This window comes from Dipodomys spectabilis, unplaced genomic scaffold (genome assembly GCF_019054845.1).
Source record: "Dipodomys spectabilis isolate Male_0828 unplaced genomic scaffold, ASM1905484v1 ptg000004l, whole genome shotgun sequence".
NCBI lineage: Eukaryota > Metazoa > Chordata > Mammalia > Rodentia > Heteromyidae > Dipodomys > Dipodomys spectabilis.
Window position 1 is genome coordinate 9,290,880 of NW_024870681.1, and position 8,141 is coordinate 9,299,020.

Genomic DNA, 8,141 nt, shown 5'->3' on the forward strand with positions numbered 1-8,141 from the left:
TTGGAGGTTGGTGCTGGCACCCAGAGGAGATTACACACATTTCACATCTCTTTTTTGGGAGCGGAGGGGGGGGGGGGGACTTGAACTCACCGCTTGGGCACTGTTCCTAAGATTCTTTTGCTCAAGGCTAGAGCTCTACCACTTGAACCACAGCACCATTTCCCACTTTTTCTGTTTATGTGTACTGAGGAATTGAACCCAGGGCTTTGTGCATGCTAAGCAAGCATTCTACCACTAAGCTACGTTCCCAGCCCATCTTTTCCCACCCTTTTCCTGCATCTTATGTAGGGTGATTGACTCATTGTCTACATGCCCATGTGGAGCTGGGTGCTAGTGGCTTGTTGGGAAGCACAACTGCATGGCACCCAAGCACAAGGTCAAACTCTGCCTCCAGCTGGGAAAAGCTGGTTAACATGAATTTCTTCTCAGGGCTTCAGAATCTTCACCTGAAAAATAAGTCACATTAAATTGATCTGTTGGCCACACATAGCCCACTTTCCAGACTCCCCCCCCCCCCCATCTGTTTCAGAAAGAGACAAGGCTTTCATTTCCACAGAGCACTTGGGGAGCCTGAGCTTGGCCAGTGGGTAGATAGGGCCAATCCTAGACCTTGGTGGGGGGGGCTTAGCTGTGGCTAAGATTCTTGGGGGGTGGCAGCAGGGCTGGTGGCCCAGATGAATTCCCAATTAGGAAATCACATTCCAGGTCCTGAAAGCTCCAGGGGAACCGGCTGGCTCCAGCTGCCTCTCCTCCCTGGGGAATGTGGCAGTCTCCCCCGCCCCCCATGCCTTCCACCCCACAGCAAGCTGCAGGCCCACAGGCAAGTACTGGTGGGGCTGCAGGGAGCTGACTCTTGGTGTGGCACTAGCATGTGACTTCTCTTCAAAGACAGGAAGGGAGGGCTGGGAAGGTGGCTCAGTGGTAGAGTGTTTGCCTTGCATGCATGAGGCCCTGGGTTCGATTCCTCAGCACCACATAAGCAGAAAAAGCCGGAAGTGATGCTTTGGCTTAAGTAGTAGAGTGCTAGCCTTGCGCTGAAGAGCTGAGGGACAGCACCAGAGTTCAGGCCCTACAACGGACAAAAACAACAAAACAAAACAAGACAGGAAGGGATAGCAATGGAAGACATCAGGTAACTGTGTATGGGTGTCTCCAAGAGCTGGAATACTCCATGGGCTAATCTCTCTCTCTCTCTCTCTCTCTCTCTCTCTCCTTTCTTTCTCTTTCTTTCCCTCCCTCCCTCCCTCCCTCCCTTCCTTCCCTTCCTTCTCTTCCCTCCCTCCCTCCCTCCCTCCCTCCCTTCCTTCTTTCCTTCCTTCCTTCCTGTATGCAAGTCCCAGGGCTTGAACTCCAGGCCTGAATACTGTCCCTGAGCTGTTTTACTCAAAGCTGATGCTCTCGCACTTGAGCCACAGCTCCGCTCTTGGCTTTTATTTTATTTTGTCAATTGGAGATAGTCTCATCATGGACTTTCCTGCACAGGCTGGTTTTGAACTGCAGCAGTCCTCAGACTCAATCTCTTGAGTAGGTAGGATTACAGGTGTGAGCCACTGGCTCACCCACTTACCTGGGTGAAAAGCTTGTGGCGCTCAAAGTGCTTTTGTTCATGACCTCCAGCGAGCCATGGCAGGCAGGACAGAGACTATGAGTCTCTGTCCCACACACGGACATGGGGTTCAGAGCAGGGAAGTGAGGTGCAGGACAGGGCTCTTTCACAACCCCTGGGGCCAGGCTCTTAGGGAAGGCAGCTGATAGGTGACAGGGTAAGAGGCAGCCTGCTGCAGGAGCTCAGCCGGCCAGTGCCCTCTCCAGCCGGATGCTGGGTCCTGGGAGAAGAGGCCGGGCGCAGAGCCAGGTCAGGGGTGGAGGGAAGGGCAGCCTGGGGGCAAGACTGGCCAGGGATGCCTGGTGAAAGTGAGGATCAGGCCACTGGGAGGGTCCCCAAGATAGTTGTACTGCTTGTGCCAGCCCATGTCCTCTTCAAGATGATTTCTTTCCCAAAGAGAACAGGCTGTTTGTCTTGTGGCCCCAAGGCACTGCTCCCCAGCCCCACAGGAAGAGCTAGGGCACAACACGCATGAGCAATGCCACATCTTCCTCCTCCTCCTTCCCATCCCCCTCCCCCTCCTCCTCCCCATCTCCCTCCTCCTCCTCCTCCTCCCCCCCCCCCCCCCTCCTCCTCCTTTCTTCTTTTTTGGTTGATCATGGGGCTTGAACTCTGGGCCTGGGCGCTGTCCCTCAGCTCTTCAGCTCAAGGCAAGCGCTCTACCACTTGCACCACAGTGCCTATTGGAGATGAGTTTCACCGACTTTCCTGGCCTGGGCTGGCTTTGAACGGCAATCCTCAGATCTCAGCCGCCTGAGTAGCTAGGATTACAGGCGTGAGCCCGCTGCTATTTCCTTCATGATTCCCAACTGCAAACTCTTGGGATGGCCATTTCCACTTATTTCACACACGGAGAGTCCCAAGCTTAGACCTTAGCAAAACCAGAAGGATCAGGAGGCAGGTTATGGGGTCACACCAAGCCCTGGCTGATCCCAAAGTCCCCCAAATTCCAGCTCTGCAGTTCTGGGGCCTCCAAGTCTCCCCTCCCCTCCACTGTCCACTGGTCCCAGCCCTCAGGACTGGATTTCCTTTAGCCGGGAAATTCCAGCTCTGACTCTCTTCTCACAGGGGCTTTGCCCCCCTCCCTCCATAACTGTCCTAGTTTGCTCACATTTCTGGTCTCAGTCCTGCTGTCCTGTGCTCTGGAATATTCTAAGTTCTGAGCAAGTCATCCAGTAGGTCACCATCCCATTTTCCTTGAGAGATCCCCACAGACATACATGCGTGCAGGCAGGAACGCAGAGATGTACGCCCTGCATGCGCATCTACAGAGAAACATACTCAGAAACAGATGTCTGGGTGTAATTTCTGCCTCTGAGGAAACTGAGGTCCCAAGATGGAATAGTCCAGTTCAGCCTGGGCAACATAGCTGAGACCCTGTCTCAAAGTAAAAAAATAAATAAAAGACATCCAGATACTTGCACACAGATACATGTGTGGGCTTTGAACGCAGAGACCCAGCATGCCCACACATGGAAACATGGTCTTTATGCAAACAAGTGAAGATGCCTTGTGGAGGTGGTTGCTATAGAGAAATAAAGGCAGCCACACGCAGGTGGCTCACACTTGTGTAATCCTAGCTACTCAAGAGGCTGACATCTGAGGATTGTGGTTTGAAGCCAGCCCGGGCAGGAAAGTCTGTAGAACTCTTATCTCCAATAAACTACTCAGAAAAAGCCAGAAGTAGCACTGTGGTTCAAGTGGTAAAGTGCTAACTTTGAGCTGAAGAGCTGAGGGACAGTGCTCAGGCCCTAAGTTCAAGCCCCATGACTGGAGAAAGGAAGGAAGGAAGAAAGAAAGAGAGAGATTGAGAAAGAGAGAGAGGGAGGAGGGAGGGGCACATAAAACATGTACAGAATGAACAAATGAATGAATGAATGAATGGTACCCTCCAGAAGCAGAATACAGTACACTGAGTTCCTCCAGGATATCCTTAAGCAATCCCTGGTTCAGAATTTTTGGTTCCAAGTTCATTTGAAATGGGCTACAGAGAGAACTCCAAAGGGTGTCAGATCTCAGTCCTAGCCTCCTCCCTCTCCTGAGAAACTGAGGCAGAGTTCAGACAAGGTGATTCATACTTGTAATTCCAGTTACTTGAGGGGTGGGAAACGTGAGGGATGAGATTTGAAGCCAGCCTAAGAAACAATTATTGAGATCCATCTCAACAAAGAAACTGGGTGTGGTGTGGTACATGCTTGTAATGCCAGCCAAGTAGGAGGTGATGTAGGTAAGAGGATCCCAACTGATGCTGGCCTGGGCAAGAAACTCATGAACCTATATGAAAAATAACTAGGGGGGGGTGAGAAAGAGGGGGGAGGGAGGGAGGGAGGGAGAGAGAGAGAGTGTTGGGAGGGCATGCGTGCAGTGATAGGTAGAGAGCCCAACATTCAAATCCCAGTATATAAAAAAAAAAGATACCAAAACAAAAACCCAAAGGCCAAGAATGTGTGGGTCTCTGCCAGGGCTTCATCTGGTTATCCACCAGCTGGCACTTGGAGCACCCCCTCCCCTTCCTCCAGCAGGGCTGGGGCATTCTCTGCTCTGTAGGAGGTCTGGCACATTTGGGCGTGGGAATGACAACCTTGCTTCCCCTCCTCCCCAGGCCAGGCCAAGCCCCTCTGTCTGGGGCTTTTGGGGAGCTTCCCAGCATGGCTGCCCTCCAGTCTTCTCTGCAGGGCAGAGGACTTCGTTGAAAGCAGCTGGGATGCCATAAATGGTTGCCCTGCTTCCAGCCCTTCAAAGTCGGAGGCGCTGGGGTGGATTCCAGGCGGTTCAGACTCTGGCTCCACCCCTGCTGCCCAGCTCTGGGTGACTCTGGCTCCAGGCCTTCTGTCCCCTGCGGTTTGGGGGCCAGCCACTTGCTGTGTACTTAGGCGTCAGTGACTGAGACCTTGGTGGAGTACATTGCTATGTGACGCTGTCGCTTGCAAACGCTGCTTTCCGCCTCGGGAGGGGGCCCTGTCCCTTCCCTGAGATTCAGGACGCCGGAGTCTCCATCTAGGATGGATCCATTCCCCCAGGCCCACTGCAGCCACTCGGTGGATTCCATCAGAGGAAGGTGCGAGGCGCAGCTCGGGCCACGAGGGGGCGCGCTACCTTCTGGGCGGAGCCCAGGCTGCCAAACCCGAGTCCCAGGAATCTGGCCTAGACTTGGGGGTGTCGGCAAACATCTGTGTGTCCCGCTGAGCCCGAACTCACACCCCCTGAGCATCTGCGGGGGAAACGGAGGTCGAGGAACGTCCTGTGCGTGCGCCGAGAGCGACCCCTCCCTTCTCCAGCCCCCCCTTCCCCCCTCTCCTGACTGCACGGGCGGTGCGGGCAGTGACGCCCTTCTACCACTAGGTGGGGGTCTGGGGTCGTCCTGTCCTGCAGCCTCGGTCCCCCGGGCCGGGCCGCTAGCTGGTTCAGGCTAGTGTTTGTCACCTGGGGATGTGGGGAGGAGGGGGACCCGGGGATCGGGGCATCCAGGGGATCCTGGGATCCGGTCAGCTGTCGGTGCTTCTGCCAACACGCGGAGGGAAGTGAATGACAACCGAGGAGACCTGGGTTCAGATCCCAGCTGCACTAATTTAGGTCCTTGACTTTGACCACGTGGGTGTAAAACAGCCTCGCAGAGGGCACGAGGTGTCTAATCTTCTCCTCCACCCATCTGGGGGCTGCTCATCCCAGGTGTTTTCATCTGCTCCCTCCCTCCTTCCTTCCTTCCCCCTCTTGCCCACAGCCCCCTACTCCTCACGCTGGGTGACAGCATGGTAGAAACCAACGGACCCTCCACAGGGTCCCCAGCGGCCTGGGGACCCCTCCCTCCAACCCCCAGACCTCCAAAGCGCTGGAATGTTCCTCTCTTCTGGCCCCAGCTCCCGGGGCAGGCCTTGACCTAAAGCACGTGTCTACTGGCCATCAGATGAGCAAGAGGTGGTGGGAGAGGAGACAGGAAAAGATGGGGGAACATTCCCAGCACCCAAGGCAGGATATTGGGGGTCGCGGAGGAGGAGGAGCCATCCCAGCTCTAGGAAACACATCAGCTGTTTAGGATGAGCAGTCCTGCCAGGAAGGGGCAGCGGGAGCAGAACCAGTGGGGTGCGGGTAGCTGGGAGCTCCAAGCCCTGGGACTGGGCAGGTGTGCCAGGTGGCATGCATTCTTATTCCTTGGACGCTCTGGTCCACGTGCTGGTTCTTTCTTTTTCCAAAATATGAGATATTATTCGCATGCGATATTATCCACAAGCCACAATTTTTGTATACTTCAGTGAGTGTAGTGCTCCCGCTACTACAGGCACAGGGGCTCACCGTGCTGTCCAGCCTGGCCTCAAACTCCTGGGCTCATCCTCCTGCCTCAGTGTCCCTAGTAGCTTGGACTACAGGGATGCCCATGAGGGGCTGCTTCCATGCTTTTCTTCTGTTTATAACCCATCACCACTGTCTAATTGCAGAACATTTTCTTCACCCCCTTGACCTGCTGCCAGTTGCTGATCCTGGACCACCAGGAATGTATTTTCTGCCTAGATGCTTTCTCTGAGCATTTTCTCCCCTCAAGGCTAGCACTCTACTGCTTGAGCCACAGCTCTACTTCATTAACGGCAAGAGTCTCCCATAGCCAGCACTGGTGGCTCATGCCTGTAATCCTAGCTACTCCAGGAGATTGAGATCTGAGGATTGCGGTTCAAAGCAAGCCTGAGCAGGAAAGTCCCTGAGACTCTCATCTCTAATTAACTACCAGAAAACCAGAAGTAGTGCTGTGGTTCAATGTGGTAACACACTAGCTCTGAGCAAAAGAGCTTGGGGACAGTGCCCAGGCCCAGAGTTCAAGCCCCAAGACTGAAAAAATAATTGTCTCCTAGACTTTTCTGCCCTGGCTGGCTTGGAACCCTGATTCTTAGATCTCAGCCTCCTGAGTAGCTCAGATGATAGGCATGATCACTGGTGCCCTACTTCTCCATTTCCTTTCCCTGTGGGTTGACATCATTCTCTTGTACTACAGACAGCTTCTTCACATGACAAGGAGCTGGCCTGCAGCAGCTGTGGGCCACTGAAATCCAGCTGAGTGGCCCAAGGAAAAAGGAAACCAGCTCTAAGGCTACCCTTGGAGCAATCCCAGACAAGTACCCTGATGGGCCCACAGGGATCATCCCTCTGCCTACATCCTCTCAGCCCACCTTCGTGTCCTCCACTGCCTGGGTGATGGGGCCATCACAAAAGCAGGCTGAGTGCAGGGTACTTCCTGTGATGATGTCTTTGAATGCACAAGGATGCCCTGCAGAGAAACACAGCAGCCCGCACAATGCAATGAGCTTAAGCCCCCAAAAGGAATTAATTTTTCTACATAATTGATAAAAAAAAGCAGGAGTGTGTTGGCCACTGGTGGCTCACACCTGTAATCCTAGCTACTTGGAAGGTTGAGATCTGAGGATCATAATCGGAAGCCAGACCAGGTGGGAAAGTCTGTGAGACTCTAAATCTCCAATGGACCACCAGAAACCTGAAAGTGGTGCTGTGGGTCAAGTGGTAGAGCGCTAGCCTTGAACAAAAAATGCTCAGGACAGTGCCCAGGACCTGAGTTCAAGCCCCAGGCCCAACACACACACACACACACACACACACACACACACACACACACACACACACCCCAGAAGTAGACTTTAGGCATGGCTAGATCTAGGGGACCAAGGAAGTCTAAGCTATCTCTCATAATTCTGCCTCTTACCTGGACTCTCAGGTGGGTGGGGTGGGGGTGGGGTGGAGGAGTATCCAAGCCAGCCTAGGCTGGCATGTTTGTCTTTTGGTTTGAGATGAGGTCTCACTATGCTGGCCTCCTGTGCTTAGTCTTACTGTCTTAGCCTCCTGAGTACTGGGCCACAGGTGTTTATATCACCTGAGTTCCTAGATGATCTTCTGGAGGCCCCAGTCCCCAGGGAATGCCTGGTCTCCACGCAGAGAACATACTCCCTGGGGACACTGAATGGTTCCCGTGAGGGCCACATATCAACTTGGTGGGTAGCATTGTCCAGGCTGGGTCACGTGTCCTCCCTTGCAGCAAGAGGACGGGGCAGAGCTGTGTGGGTAAGCCCGCCTGGACAGCAAGGGGCAGACAGGTTGCCTAAAACAATCTGGTCTGACTTTCCCTTCATACAGATGAGTGAAGCGTGGCTTGGAGAGAGAAGGCAACTCACTGGGACCATCGAGCTGAAGAGTTGGGATTTGAATCCAGGTCTGTCAGGTGTTTCTAGAACATTACCTGCCTCCCTTTACAATGCTGAGTTAAACCATCACTTGAAGAAGTAGACTCCTGATGGCAGCCACACTATTCCCAGCAGCCTTTGCAGCAGCTGTTATGTCTGTTTATGGTCTATGGGAGCATCTTGGGTTCTCCTTCCGTTGCTCTATGTGGTTGTCCCCTCTCCATGCCACCTTCCATGTGACTGAGGTCAAACCCAGCAGAACCCTGGGGCCTCTGGATGGAGGCATCATGCCAGATTTGCACTGGCTGTTAGCTGACACTTTGAAGGTAGGACTGTCCTCCTTCCATTTACCCTGG